This window comes from Pseudophryne corroboree, chromosome 2, assembly GCF_028390025.1.
Source record: "Pseudophryne corroboree isolate aPseCor3 chromosome 2, aPseCor3.hap2, whole genome shotgun sequence".
Classification (NCBI taxonomy): Eukaryota; Metazoa; Chordata; class Amphibia; order Anura; family Myobatrachidae; genus Pseudophryne; species Pseudophryne corroboree.
In genome coordinates this window covers 573,304,990-573,318,975 of record NC_086445.1, presented here as the reverse complement: position 1 = coordinate 573,318,975, position 13,986 = coordinate 573,304,990, and the positions used below count along the sequence as shown (strand labels likewise).

Here is a 13,986-nt window from a genome sequence, read left to right as displayed (position 1 = left end):
ATCTTAGATCTGAGGATATCTTTAACAATTTTGTTTAAATCTTCTAGTATACATGTATATCGTTAACATGCAAACGACTTAGGTCGTTTGAAGGATTGCACAGTATTGTTGTTCTGGAGTCCAAGGGAAATCGGGACAATCATGTGTCGTTTGCACATCGTCCAGTGTGTACCTTGCTTAGGGTTGGGACCAATGGGACATAAAGATGATAAAAGAGAAAATGACTCTTAAATGACTCATAGTAGCTGAGGCTTGCAAGTGAAGCCTCGGAAGGCCGTCTACTGCCCGTGATAGCTCGCCAAGGTATTTTTAAACAGATGTTTGGAGATTTTTTTTTTTATTATTTTTTTTTTTTGGTGATCAGCTAGTTTTCTTGTTTGGAACTTACAGAAGCTCTTTCTTTGATTTAATTAGGATTTTAACCTGTAAATATGATGGTGACCAGCTATAGAGGTGGTGTGTTTTATTTTCTTATGTCTTCCAGATATGTCCTCAGCTGATGAATGCACTGAATGAAATGGGTTGGGCATCTCTAAAAGCCATTTCTTCTTCAGTTCTGGCCGCGCCTACTGCATACGTTATGTTACGTCACAGATGTGTGACATAAGAATATTTGGACTTTGATGCTGCAGCAACTACTAATAATTCACAGTATGGATTTGTATACGTCATTATACGAGTGATATTGTGTGTCTGATTATTTTTTATTCTTCAAAGGGAGCATTTCTACCCCATGTGTGGACACTTTCTCCTGCTGACGGGCTATGAGTTGATGTGAAGATTAGGTTGGATATACCTTTCATTACAACACTATAACTGACCCAAGTTTTATCTTAATATGTTTCCTTAGTGCTGTAACCAAAGGCATTGTAAATGTTTCCCACATGCTGTTGGAATATAGGGTCAGATGTATTAAGCCTGGAGAAGTGACAAAACAGTGATAAGGTGATAACACACCAGCCAATCTGCTCTAATATGTAAATCGACAGTTAGGAGCCGATTGGCTGGTGTGTTATCAACTTCCACTTATCACTGGTTTATCACTTCTCCAGGCTTAAAACATCTGCCCCAATCTTACACATTACATACCCGTATTTCAGCATAGCAATAGTACTTTGTTTATTGTATTCCAGTGCAGATCCCTATAGGTCATCTGATCCAATCTATGATGATGCTGCTGATCTTCTCACTAATCTAAACCACAAGTAATACTTAAATAAGGCTTCCTAACTGTGCCAACTCTAAACACTTTGTACCAGTGGTTCCCAAACTTTTTTTGAATTGTGGCGCCCTAGAGTATCAGCATTTATTTTGATGGTACCTCTATGCCATAAGTATCTGATAAGTATAAATTGTGCTTATGTCACCATTTGGATCAGTTATGTAGTGGAGGTCAGGGTTGCATTTCTGTTTGTCACATTTTATGATTGGCAGCCACCAGGTCTGGTTCTGACTATTACATGGACTTCTAAATAATGTAATTTGGTCCTGAGGTACCCCTCCCTGTGCCACTGCGCCCAGTTTGGCAACCACTGCTGTACATTGCTTTACCATTACCAGCTGTACCCAAGGTAAAAACCACTCTATACAATTTAAACTATGTTTCTGAAGGGAATAACATCGAGGTGTAGAGTTGGATCTTGATTCGAGGCACCAACAGGCTAAAGCTTTGACCGTTCCCAGGATGCACTGCACCGCCTCCTCTATAGCCCCGCCTCCAAGCACTGGAGCTCACTTTGTAAGTTGGTGCCTGTAGTGCAGGTCACTAACAGGGGGGGCTGCGCTAGGCAGCCCTGAAAAGAGCTTTAATAAGACTTCAAGGTCCGCAGCACTTTTATGTAATTCTGCCATGCTGTGCTGCTGCTCCATCACTTCCCTCAGTGGCGCTGCATACTCCTGTGGCCTGGTTCCCTGGTACTTGCAGTGGAGACGCACTTGTTTCTAGGCACACCACTGCTGCTGCTCTCCTGGATCGCGTGGCTGCATGACAGGGAGGAGGTAAGAGTGTCCCCCAGGTGGGACCCGCCGGTAAATCGCAATCCGGTCACAGTCCGCTCTGCTGGCGTTGACACTGTGGCCATACAGGTACCCCACTATATCCACCAGGGCAGGGAGCACAGGTCGGATTTACCAAAAATCTGTCTGTAATAGGCTCCATAGTACCCAGTGGTGAAGTCCAGCAGAGGGGATAAGGCGCTGACCTGTAGCCCCTACCCCAGCTCTGGGCGCCATCTACTGCTGGTGTTCCCGCCCTGGAGCTGCATTTCTCTCTCCCTCACTCCCTGCTGAGATAGCTGGGCTGATCTGCGGGACTGCTGGGTACTGTCCCCTCTGTTAAACCGCCTGTCTTGCCAACGCTGTGTAACACTTAAGTATTCTACATGTCATTTTAGACCTAGTCTGGACCTGGACTCCAAAAAGACCTTGGAAGTTCTCCCTTTTAAGGGAGACATACTATTTGGGGAGGATCTGAACAAGATCGTGACTGACTTGGCAACAGCTAAGACTGCATTTCTCCCAAGTACTAATCCTTCTGCTCCGAAGGCTAAGAGTACCACTTTCGATCTCCAGGTAAAGCAAAGGGTCAGGCGTCCCCGAGACAGGCTCGTACTTCCAAAACCACCAAGCCCAAGTCTAAGCAATCTTGGGCCGCCCGTCAGCCTGCGGCATGACTGGGCGGGCCTCCCCCTGGAGTACCCCAGGGTGGGAGGCCAACTTCTGCGGTTTGGCCGGGCCTGGTTAAAGACCACTTCAGACACCTGGGTGTGGGAAGTTGTCTCTCACGGGTACGCAATCTCATTCAGGAGCTGTCCCCCTCACCAGTTCTGCTCGATGGTTATCCCTTCAGATCCGCTAAAAGCACAGACTTTACACTTGGTTGTACAATCTCCCCTAGATACTGGAGTAATTGTGCCGGTACCTCTGTCTCAAAGAGGCAGGTGCTACTATTCGACCCTGTTTCTAGTCCCGAAACCAAATGGGTTCTCCCGGCCTATACTCAACCTCAAATCTTTAAACTAATTTGGGAGGTATCCAAATTTCATATGAACTATTGTACTGGTCATGGAACCCAAGGATTATATGGTATCCCTGGACATACAGGATGTTTACCTGCACATTCCTATTGCCTTGTCGCATCAGCAATATCTGCGGTTTGCTATTGGCAACCTACATTATCAATTCAGGGCTCTGCCGTTTGAACTGACCACGGCTCCTCGGATCTTCACCAAGGTCATGGCAGTCATGACGGCTCTTCTCCACCGTCAGGTTGTCGGGATCATGCCGTATCTGGACGACTTGCTGATCCTGGCAAACACCCCAGAGGTTCTCCTCTGTCATCTGGAACTGACGTTCCATTTCTACAAGCCCACGGGTGGCTCATCAACTGGAAGGAGTCCTCGCTGGACCCTGCTCAGAGCATGGTGCACCTGGGGGCATTGGGGGTAATTCTAAGTTGATCGCAGCAGGATTTTTGATAGCAATTGGGCAAAACCATGTGCACTGCAGGGGAGGCAGATATAACATGTGCAGAGAGAGTAAGATTTGGGTGGGTTATTTAGTTTCTGTGCAGGGTAAATACTGGCTGCTTTATTTTTACACTGCAAATTAGATTGCAGATTAAACACACCCCACCCAAATCTAACTCTCTCTGCACATGTTATATCTGCCTCCCCTGCAGTGCACATGGTTTTGCCCAATTGCTAACAAAAATCCTTCTGCGATCAACTTGGAATTACCCCCATTGTTGGACACACACAACACGATTGTTCTTGTCTCCAGAGAAGGTCCTGAAACTTCAGGACAGGATCAGATACTTCCTCTCTCGCCAGATAGTGTCAATACACTCGGCGATGCAAGTACTAGGCCTCATGATGTCGGCATTCGACATGGTAGAGTACGCTCAATTTAATTCCCGCCCTCTGCAGAGGTTAATCCTTTCCAAGTGGAACGGCCTGCCTCACAGGATCAGGTCTCAAATGATCTCCTTGACTCCAGAGGTTCGTCTGTTACTGAGCTGGTGGTTACAGGACCAACTGTTGAGCAGGGGGCCGTCCCTTCTGGATCTCCAACTGGGTCCTCTTGACAACTGTGAGGTTGGGGCGCGTTGTTGGAGCAACACTCTCTTCAGGGTCGGTGGACCAGGGAGGAATCTCTCCTCCCGATAAACATTCTGGAATTGCGGGCAGTGTTCAATGCGTTGACACTGGCCCTGACTCTTGTACAGAACAGGCCTGTTCAAGTACAATCAGACAATACCATCACGGTGGCGTACATAAATCATCAAGGCGGCACTCGAAGCCGCATGGATATGATGGAAGTGTCAAATATCCTCCAATGGGCGGAACACCATCTGTCCGCCATATCGGCAGTGTTCATTCTGGGAGTCCTCAACTGGTAAGCGGACTTCCTCAGTCGTCAGGACGTGCACGCAGGAGAGTGGAGCCTTCATCTAGAAGTCTTTCAACTCCTAGTGGACAAGTGGGGCCTACCAGATGTAGACCTGATGGCATCTCGACACAATCACAATGTTCCGGTCTTCGGAGCAAGGACAAGGGATCCTCAAGCAGCATTCGTGGACGCACTGGCAATTCCATGGAACTTTCGGCTGCCATATGTGATCCCTTCAGTGTCACTCCTGCCCAGGGTAATACGGAAGTTCAAGCAAGAAGGAGGAATACTACTTCTAGTCGACCCAGCGTGGCGCAGACGGCATTGGTTCTCAGTCCTGCAGGGTCTCTCGATAGAGCGTCCTCTTCTATTTCCTCAACGCCCAGACCACCTCGTTCAGGGCCCTTGTGTCTACCCATACCTGGCCAGTCTGGCTTTGACGGCGTGGCTCTTGAGCATCACTCCTGAGAGCAAAAAGATTCTCTGAGGCTTTCATACAAACTATGTTGAAGGCCCGTAAACCAGCTTCGGCTCGGATTTATTACAGGGTCTGGAATTCTTACTTCACATGGAGTGCTGCTAAGAATTATGATGCATATACTTTCAAAACTTCCAGACTTTTGGCTTTTCTACTACAAGGCTTAGACTTGGGCTTTCGTCTGGCCTCCCTCAAGGTTCATATATCTGCCTTGTCTGTGTGGTTTCAGAGAAAAATTGCGTCTCTTCCTGACGTTCACACTTTCACTCATGGTGTTCTAAGGATCAGCTTCCCTATGTCCCTCCTATAGCTCCATGGGATCTGTCTGTCGTCTTTAAATGCCCTGCAAGAGTCTCCATTTGAACCTCTTGAGTGGACCTTAAATGCCTTACGCTTAAGGTCGTGTTTCTGTTGGCTATTGCTTCTGCTAGGAGGGTGTCTGACTTCGTCCACCCTTTCTGATTTTTCACAGTGACCGGGCAGTTCTTCGAACTCGCCCTGGTTATTTACCTAAGGTGGTATCCTCTTTTCACCTTAACTAGGAGATTGTGGTTCCGGCCTTCATGTTCTTCTGGTTTGTCCTCCAAAGTAAGATATTTGGACGTGGTACAGACTCTCCGTATTTATGTGGAAAGGACTGCCTCTATCAGGAGGTCAGATTCCCTTTTTGTACTTTTTTGGTTTTCACAAACGTGGCTGGCCTGCGAATAAGCAGATCTTGGCCAGATGGATTAGAATGGTGATTGCACAAGTTTATGCGCAGGCTGGACTGCCAGCTCCTGCTACTATCGAGGCCCATTCTACTCGGTCGGTTGGACCTTCTTGGGCGGCCCGCCGTGGCGCATCCGCAGAACAGTTGGGCAAGGCGGCTACATGGTCCTCAGTGAACACGTTCATCAGGTTCTATGCCTTTTGATACTTCCGCCTCCCAGGATGATGCTTTTGAATGCCGGGTTCTTTAGGACATCCCCGATGTTATTCCCTTTGGAATACCAGTGTACCCTGCTGCAGAAAAGGAGATTTATGGTAGACTTACCATTGTTAAATCTTTATGCAGGGTACACTTGGATTAGACAGGGCGCCCACCCTGACGCACTTAGCTTCTTTGGGTTTATTTGGCATAGCTGCTAGTCCCTTCTCCTGTCGTGAGAATGTGGTTCTATGTGACTAACATCTACCGTCTCTTACCTGCTACTGCATTGGACTGGTTAACAAAACAGCTCCAGTGCCTTGAGGTAGGGCTATAGAAGAGGTGGTGCAGTGCATCCTGGGAACATTTAAAGCTTTAGCCTCTTGGTGCCTCGGATCAAGATCCAGCTTTACACCCCGATGTTATTCCCTGTGGAATCTAGTGTACCTTGCAGAAAGAGATTTAACAATGGTAAGTCTACCATAAATTTCCTTTTTAATTATTGTAACAGCCATTATAGCTATGGAAATGATTACGGAAAATATTTTTTTGATTGTGGTTTTTTTTTGGGGGGTTTTTTTTTGTTTTTGTCAGGTCTTTTTAATCTTTCAGTTCAGTACATTCTGCCGGACACTCTCTTGCCAAGTCTGGGGCTTTGCCCTATCTCTCTAGTCTTGATACTTTGTAGTATGGTGAAGTAATCTCCATGATTGATTCACTATAACTTTTTTTTTTTTTTTTAATAAATATTGTTTTATGGTATGGCATCATGAAACTAGCAATCAGCTTTGAATACGTCTGGTCATCATTATCTCTTTAGTTAAACCTAAATGTTGTATTCATTTAATAAGACTATTCCTACCTAAAACCTCTGTGCCAAGTTCTCTGTTAAAGACAGTGTGGTTGGATATTGTTAACTATACCCAAACTAAATACGGTTTTGTTGGGGTGTTTTTTTTTTTTTTTTTTTTTTCTATTGTGTGTTCCAATCATTCCTCACCATATCCCAGGAAAAAAATAATCAATTTAAAATACACTCAAAATTGTCTATAGTTTCCAATATCCTCAACATGATAGAAGTTAACATATCCTACAATTTCCTGTGTACGCCTATGTTAATAAGGTATTTTGTGTAACGATCTTTAATAAATATCTCATTTGGAAGTAATTTTATTTTGTTTGTGTTAATAAATATGTGGTATTTTCTGTAAAATATATGCATACATACCTTTTTGATTGGTCTTTACAATCACAGAACTAATAATTGCTCAAATGTGTTTACTGTGTATCTAAAGGCCCATACACACTAAAAGACTTGAAAGATGAACAATTTGGAAGATGAGCGATTTCCTTTGAACTTCCCGGAGTCTCTGACAAACGATATTGAGTGTACACACAATGATTTTACAAACGATCTCCTGGGAGTTTGTGAAGCTGGTTTTTTGTGCCTTATTTATGGTAGCCAGTGCACACATCAGTTCCAGATCTTTCAAATTGGTCAAATCGCCCACATTGGAGATAGGTTATTGCGTACGCACATGCCAATATGAGCGATTTCACCAGCGACGTAGTGAAGATTGAGCTGCATGCATGGACGACTACTGAGCACGGGTGTCTGCATCGTTCGCTGTGTACACACTAGACAATTTGAATGATAGATCGTACAAAGCCGCCGTTGACGCTCAAATCGCTGGAAAAAATCCTCTATTGTGTATGGGCTTTTAGAGACTGCACGGCCCAAAGCTATTAAAAGCTCCATAGTCTGATATTTCCTTCGCAGTGAAGTCACATGGAGCTCTGGTCTTTCATTTCTTGTGCTGATGTTAATCTAAAGCTGGTTACAAACAACTGATCCTTCTAGACGGACTGAGTGATATTATTAATGGCCAGTGGATGACTTCTGACATCACTTAAGCCCTGTAGATGTGCTGGATGATGACCACTAAAGGGGGGTACTCACTGAGCGATATTCTAAGCAATCTGACTAGATTGCTTAGAATTTGAGCATTATCGCTCCGTATGTACCCCCTACAGCGATAGCGATGCGCACCCCCGCGCATCGCTATCGCTGCTGCTAGATTGGCCTGCAGTGCAGGCCAATCTAGCGGGTCGCTCATTTCACCCGCTGGGTGAAATGAGCGCCCCCCGTCTCCCCCCGCACGCTCAGCACAGATCGCGCTGTGCTGAGCGGCGGGAGAGATGTGTGCTGAGCGGTTCGCTCAGCACACATCTCTCCCGCATCGGCCCGTCTATATGGGCCTTAAAACAGATACCAGCTACATTCATCAACATCCCTGATAATGATTTAATGTATTGCCTGTGGCAAGTTTTAGATTTAAATTCTATTCCCCACCACAAAAGCAGCCTAGCATCCTTTTATACAATGTCACCAAACAGTTAGGAGTATATCCCTGACATTCCAGTGCTATTTCATTTTGACTTAATTTTGCTTATCTAAATGGGTTGCCCATTTTCATAATATAGTAATTCTGATGGCTAGATGAGAAATCTTCCAAAATTGGTATGTGTGTGAGGCTAAAATGATCACCTGGTCCTAACCATATCAAATCCGATCTGGCAGCAACAACTGTTACACCATAGAGGCTCAAACTGGATACACACTGGGCGACCTCCCCTAGTTGGCAGTCAGTGCTATATCGCTGATTGCTAATTAGGGGAGATCACCAGTGCATACACACTGAACGATATTTGATTAAGGATATCGTTCAGTGACCTCATCCCCCGCACTCCCTGAACATTCAGCTCAACGATATACTGTAGTTAACCTTGAGCTGCATGTTCGGTAGATCATGGATAAACGAGAACGACCCGCGGGTGTGCTCATTGTTCAGCCACACACACACTGAACGATATTGATGAATGATATCGTTCAGTGACGTCATCCCCCGCACTCCCTGAACATGCAGCTCAACTATATAGTTAACAATGATCTGCATGTTCGGTAGATCATGGATAAATGAGATTGACCCGCGGGTCGCTCATCGTTCATCCACACACTGGAGGATATGAACGATGGATTTTGCAAAAAAGATTGTTACCATTCATATCGTACTCTTTTGTCGACCAGTCTGTACGGGGCTTCAGACTCCTTTCAGAATAATGGGCAATATTTGTTGATTTACATATGTGTTTAAATTGGAAACATACTGTGCTGACGACAGAGTAGTTGATAGGGTGTGCTGGATTATCCGACCTCTGTGTATTTAGGTGGCTTAAAGCATACCTGCTACTTGCATGACATAAAAGCAGCTTTCAGACAGTGCTGTATATTATATTTAAAAAAAAAACTCTTAAACATTTATTTCTTTACTTGTTTCATGTAGAAGTCATGTTGAAAGGCTTATTACACATTCTCATCATAATCCTCTTCAGCATAGTAAATAGTGGTCCCTTGTCTAGCTAAACTCTATCCCAGACCTGAGCTGTGCTTTAGAATAGATGAGGAAGAGGAGAGGAAAATCGCACTTAAATCACCTTGCAGATAAAATTGGTAAATGCTGAATATAATCCTGAATATTTATTGGTTATGCAAATTCATATACAATGGTGGCACTTTGTGGGAAATGCTCAAGACCACGCTGAAAAAAAAATATGATTTAGGGATAAGAACACAGTAACATCACAGCACAAACCTGCAAATACAAAGCATAATCCACAAATCTATAAAGTTATCACATATTTTTTTTCTATACATTGTCAAATATATTGCTTATAGATAAAAATATTCATATATGTGTCCATTTGCACACACAAAACATACTTTTTACCTTTCTATGTATTTTCAGTGAGTTGATGTGGGTATGTGAAAACTGACGCAGAACTTTATATGCTTAGTTGCGGCTGGTTGAAGGGGACCAAATCCTGTGCAGGGTCGATGTGGTTCCTTTTCACCAGCTGCAACCAGGCAACATATCCAACTTCTGACCTGTTGCATTGTAAACATATTCAGAACTCTAGACCCCTATGTAAGCACCTGGAATTAATGTAAGCTTTCACATTCTCGCTGAGATTACACCTTGTAGTTCCTTATTTGGCAGTTTCAAAAGGAATTGGAGTGTAAATGAATAAATACGTTATGGAACAGATTCGGTTAGCCCCGTAGTGTGAAATCCCAAGTTAAAGTGCATCTCGTTTGATACTTTCATGAACCGTGCTCCTGGTTTCCTGCTCTCCAGTTAGAATGATAGCCAGCAAGTCTATAGCAAGCAAAGTGTCCATAGTATTTTGGAGTACCTTAAAATGTCTTAGTAGTATGTATGTATATGTCTGCAGTTACTGAAACCCTTTCCTATCAGTACAACACCCGACATACATGTCTTACATAATTAAACCCATTTTTCTGCTTTTTAGAGACCATTAGATAAAAATGACATGTCCTTAATGACCAGATTTTACTATTTTAAAACCTCTAAATAGTGACTATTTGGAGGGGTGTCCTAGAGGTAACTGTTCTGTGTCCTGACATTTTCACCTACTCTGGAGGTGTGAGCAAAAATGTGCATGAACTCTGAGAGCAATGATAATGTGGATTTCTAATTGAATAGCGATGAGATACAAGGAGGCATGTACTAAGCAGTGATAAAAGTGGAGAAGTGAGCCAGTGGAGAAGTTGCCCATGGCAACCAATCAGCATTGATGTAACATTTATAATTTGCATACTATAAACAGAGCAGCTGATTGGTTGCTATGGGCATCTTCTCCACTTTTATCACTGCTTAGTACATGTCCCCCCACAGTGTAGTGTAGCCAAAGCCGCTAAATCTGTGATGAAAGTGAATGACAATTGTGATACTTGTTTATAAACAACTAGCTTATCAGTGATGGAACTCATTTAAACTGTTAGTGATTCATTCTTTATGTGGTTAATGAAGATAACCTATTAAGTGGGTACTAAGCCTGCCAACCTCTCTACCACCTCCTGAAGCTTTCCTGAAGATCACACAGAAATAAAACATCCAGTTGACACTGTGATTGCCAGTCATATTGTGCAAGAAGGTATGGCAGCATACACAGTGAAATGGAAGAAGACAGGCCAATAATGATACAGACAGAGACAGAGGTAACGGTATTAACAGAATCAATAACAGTTGTTACCTACTCAGTCTGTACTCCAATAAATACACATGTTTAGCAGAATGTTGCTTTTGTTTCCTGGTTAAATGAGTACTAGGCGTTTTCGCATCTAACATGTTTACACTAAAATTGTACTAAATCTTTATGCTGTAGATGCCTTATTGGAAGGTAGAAGATAAGAGCTGAGAGAGCTGTTAACCCTTTGATATCCGGCTGAGCTCCCACCTTCAGGTTACATACTTCTTAACATTCCATAGCCACGAAATTCAGTATGGGCATATAAAGAAGTATGTTTCCTCGAGGTGAAAATGGGAAGTAGTCCACAAACTTGTAATCTCAGTCCTCTTACCCAGGTTTTTTCTGTGAAGAAGAACAGACTTCATGTCCTTATATGAATGTAGGATAAGACTTGGAAGATTAACACAAAGGAGTTATGAGCTATGGTACACAATAAGGTATTTGTTAAAAAATATATATGATATAGTCTCCTTTCTTTTCATGGGTATATTTTTTTTTTAGACAAAAGAAAAGAAGTCTGGAAACGTGGTTTAGGTACATTTTATATTGCTGATTTGATACATTTGAAATTGAGACTGCAGTACAAAAATGTGGTTCTATACAAAGAATACATTAAGTAGATTCTTAAAAAAAGAAAAGTTTTCATGTCTGACTGATGGTGGTGACATACTGTTGGTATTGCAGTGCCAGCATGCCATTTTATAACATTTAAATCCTTAAGTGAGAACAAGTGGTGGGGAGCCTGGATGATACTAATGAGGAATTAAGGCAGGCCTTTCTCCTACAGGTATGGAACGAATATGATCCTGCCCTCTCACTTAGGACAAACAGGGCAGTTACAAGCTTGGCACAGTACTACCCATGCATGACCCCGATCTCAGCTCTTTTTGCACATACATACTATTAATCAGACCAGCTCTACTGTTGGCAGCAAGGTACAGAATTGGTCCCTGAAATCAATGTGAGACGATTTAACCAGGCCCAACTGGTAGAATTAGTGACTGCATCACAAAATCATTAACCAATAAATGGCAGCTTGCATCGTTTACTTTACTTTTTTGAGTTGCCTTCTCATGAAGCCTTTACTAGTTGCAGGGGTGAGCAATAAGTGGCTTTCCTGCTGCATTGGACCGATACATACCAACATACTCTGCCACAGTGTTGCTGTCAGGGCATGCTGGGATCTGTAGTTCAACAGCAGCAGTGGGACCTCTTATTGTCCACTCCTGTATGCTGGGATCTGTAGTTCAACATGCTATAGGGCCGCTTATTGCCATCCCCTGCTAGTGGGTAGACATGCAAAAAAATAATCAAAACCTGAATTGGGCAGTCTAATAGGAAAAAAAATGCCAGCATGTATCTTATTCTAACAAAGTAATTTAACTGTTATTAACACTTCAAAATAATCATGGATAGGTAAACCAATATAGCCGGATCCCTTTAAAACAGGTATTAAGAAGCTATGCCGACATTGATTACTCACATCCCCCATCATTAACGGCTATAAGACACTAATTACCTGAAAGTGCTTGGAATGGGCATATGCAAGGCCTGACCAGGCATTGCTTGTTAGCTAGGAACCAGGTGTTTCCCAGCATGCACCGCAGTATTACAATGCAATCCATTCTCCAATGTCCAGTGTTTTAAACTTGCAGTAACCAATTTCCAGAAAGGCTGCTGTTTGTCATCGATTCACTTCTGGCTTGAGAAAAGCAGGGTTAAGTGTATGGGCTGAATTTGGGATATGCAACAACTGTAAATTATCTTCTAATATGCTGTATGACCTGGGCTTCATTTATTGTGCAAGTCTTCCTAGTCTTTGAGGATGCAGTGGAGCTGCAACATTTCATACAGCAATCCTGCTGAAAAATTAGGTTCTCTGTTCAGAATATCAAAACAGTAGTATGAAGACTAAAGCATACTTTTATAATGTATAGGAAATCGCTTCCACTCTAAGGTTTAAATGATTACTAATCACAAAATGAATCATTACACTATTGACCCCTCAAGGGAAAATATATTATTCAAGGTGAATTTTAGTACAGGGTTTCTCAACTCCAGTCCTCAAGTATCCCAATACAGGGCCATTTATGTGAATGAGCTCAATGGGAAGTTGCTCAAGGGCCCCAGGAGTATAAGGGCCCTAGGCATATGGACCCCTTTTTCCAGGGGTACCAGATTTTTTTTTAAATCGGCCCTAGGGAACCGGAGATATCTGACTTCAAAGCAGTGGTCCCCATCCAAGCCTGTTAATTGCTCTACCCAACCAGATCTCGGGTTATGTCTGACTTAAGGGCCCTACACATATTGAGCGATCCGCCGCCGAGCTGCCCGACGGCAGATATGGGCGACCCGGCGGCGGAGGGGCAGTGACGGGGGAGTGAAGTTTCTTCACTCCCCCCGTCACCCGGCTCCATAGAAGTGCAGGCAAATATGGACGAGATCGTCCATATTGGCCTGCATGCACAGGCGACGGGGCAGCAGCGATGAACGAGCGCGGGGCCGCGCGTCATTCGTCACTGGAGCCTCCACACTCAAAGATATGAACGTTATCTCATTCATTAATGAACGAGATCGTTCATATCTTTGAGTATTATCGCCAAGTGTGTAGGGCCTATTGGAGGCTATCCTCTTTTGGTGGACACTGGCAGCTTATCTTGACTATTCCCAGAACCAGAGATATCGGCATTCCAGCAGCTGGTTCCTGCTCCAGCTCCACACACCTGGTATACAGTTTTATACAGTGAAATCGAAGTAATCTATTTTCAGGATCTGGAGATATCTGTAGTCAAGCAATTTTCCCTCCCACTGGAAAATGATGAATATAAATCCCACTCCACTATCCACCCCTCCCTGCGTATTAAACACCCCCTACCACGCACAGCTGAGTTGACATGGGTTGATAATTATCCCCGTTTCTACAGCCAGAAATCCTGAACACATCTGTTGGGGTCACTTGAGGGTTGGGGTTAAGAACCACTGGAATAACAGTGTAGTTTAAAAAAAATAAAAAGGTATTAATTTCCCCACACCAAGACAGGTGAAGATCCTCATACAAAATTACTGAATTGGCCTGAATATAGTGAAAAGGTACTGT

At 43.6% G+C, this 13,986-nt stretch overlaps 1 protein-coding gene and 1 long non-coding RNA gene across 3 annotated transcripts in view; one reads left to right on the top strand and one right to left on the bottom strand.

Moving 5' to 3' along the window:
• LOC135036294 (zinc finger protein 706-like) overlaps positions 1-13,986 on the top strand; it is a 125,918-nt gene that overhangs the window by 41,725 nt on the left and 70,207 nt on the right. The window contains exon 4 of one of the 2 annotated variants that reach the window (XM_063954423.1): positions 485-6,945. The exons of the other annotated variant lie outside the window; for it this stretch is intronic. The gene's annotated coding sequence lies outside the window, so the exon portion shown is untranslated. Of the gene's footprint in view, positions 1-484; positions 6,946-13,986 lie in introns of those variants that run through there. 2 annotated transcript variants of the gene reach the window in all.
• On the bottom strand, positions 9,290-13,274 carry LOC135050986 (uncharacterized). The gene is made up of 2 exons (XR_010241972.1): positions 12,409-13,274; positions 9,290-9,376 (listed from the first exon to the last, which is right to left on the bottom strand). It is a non-coding gene; the product is annotated as an uncharacterized LOC135050986 (long non-coding RNA).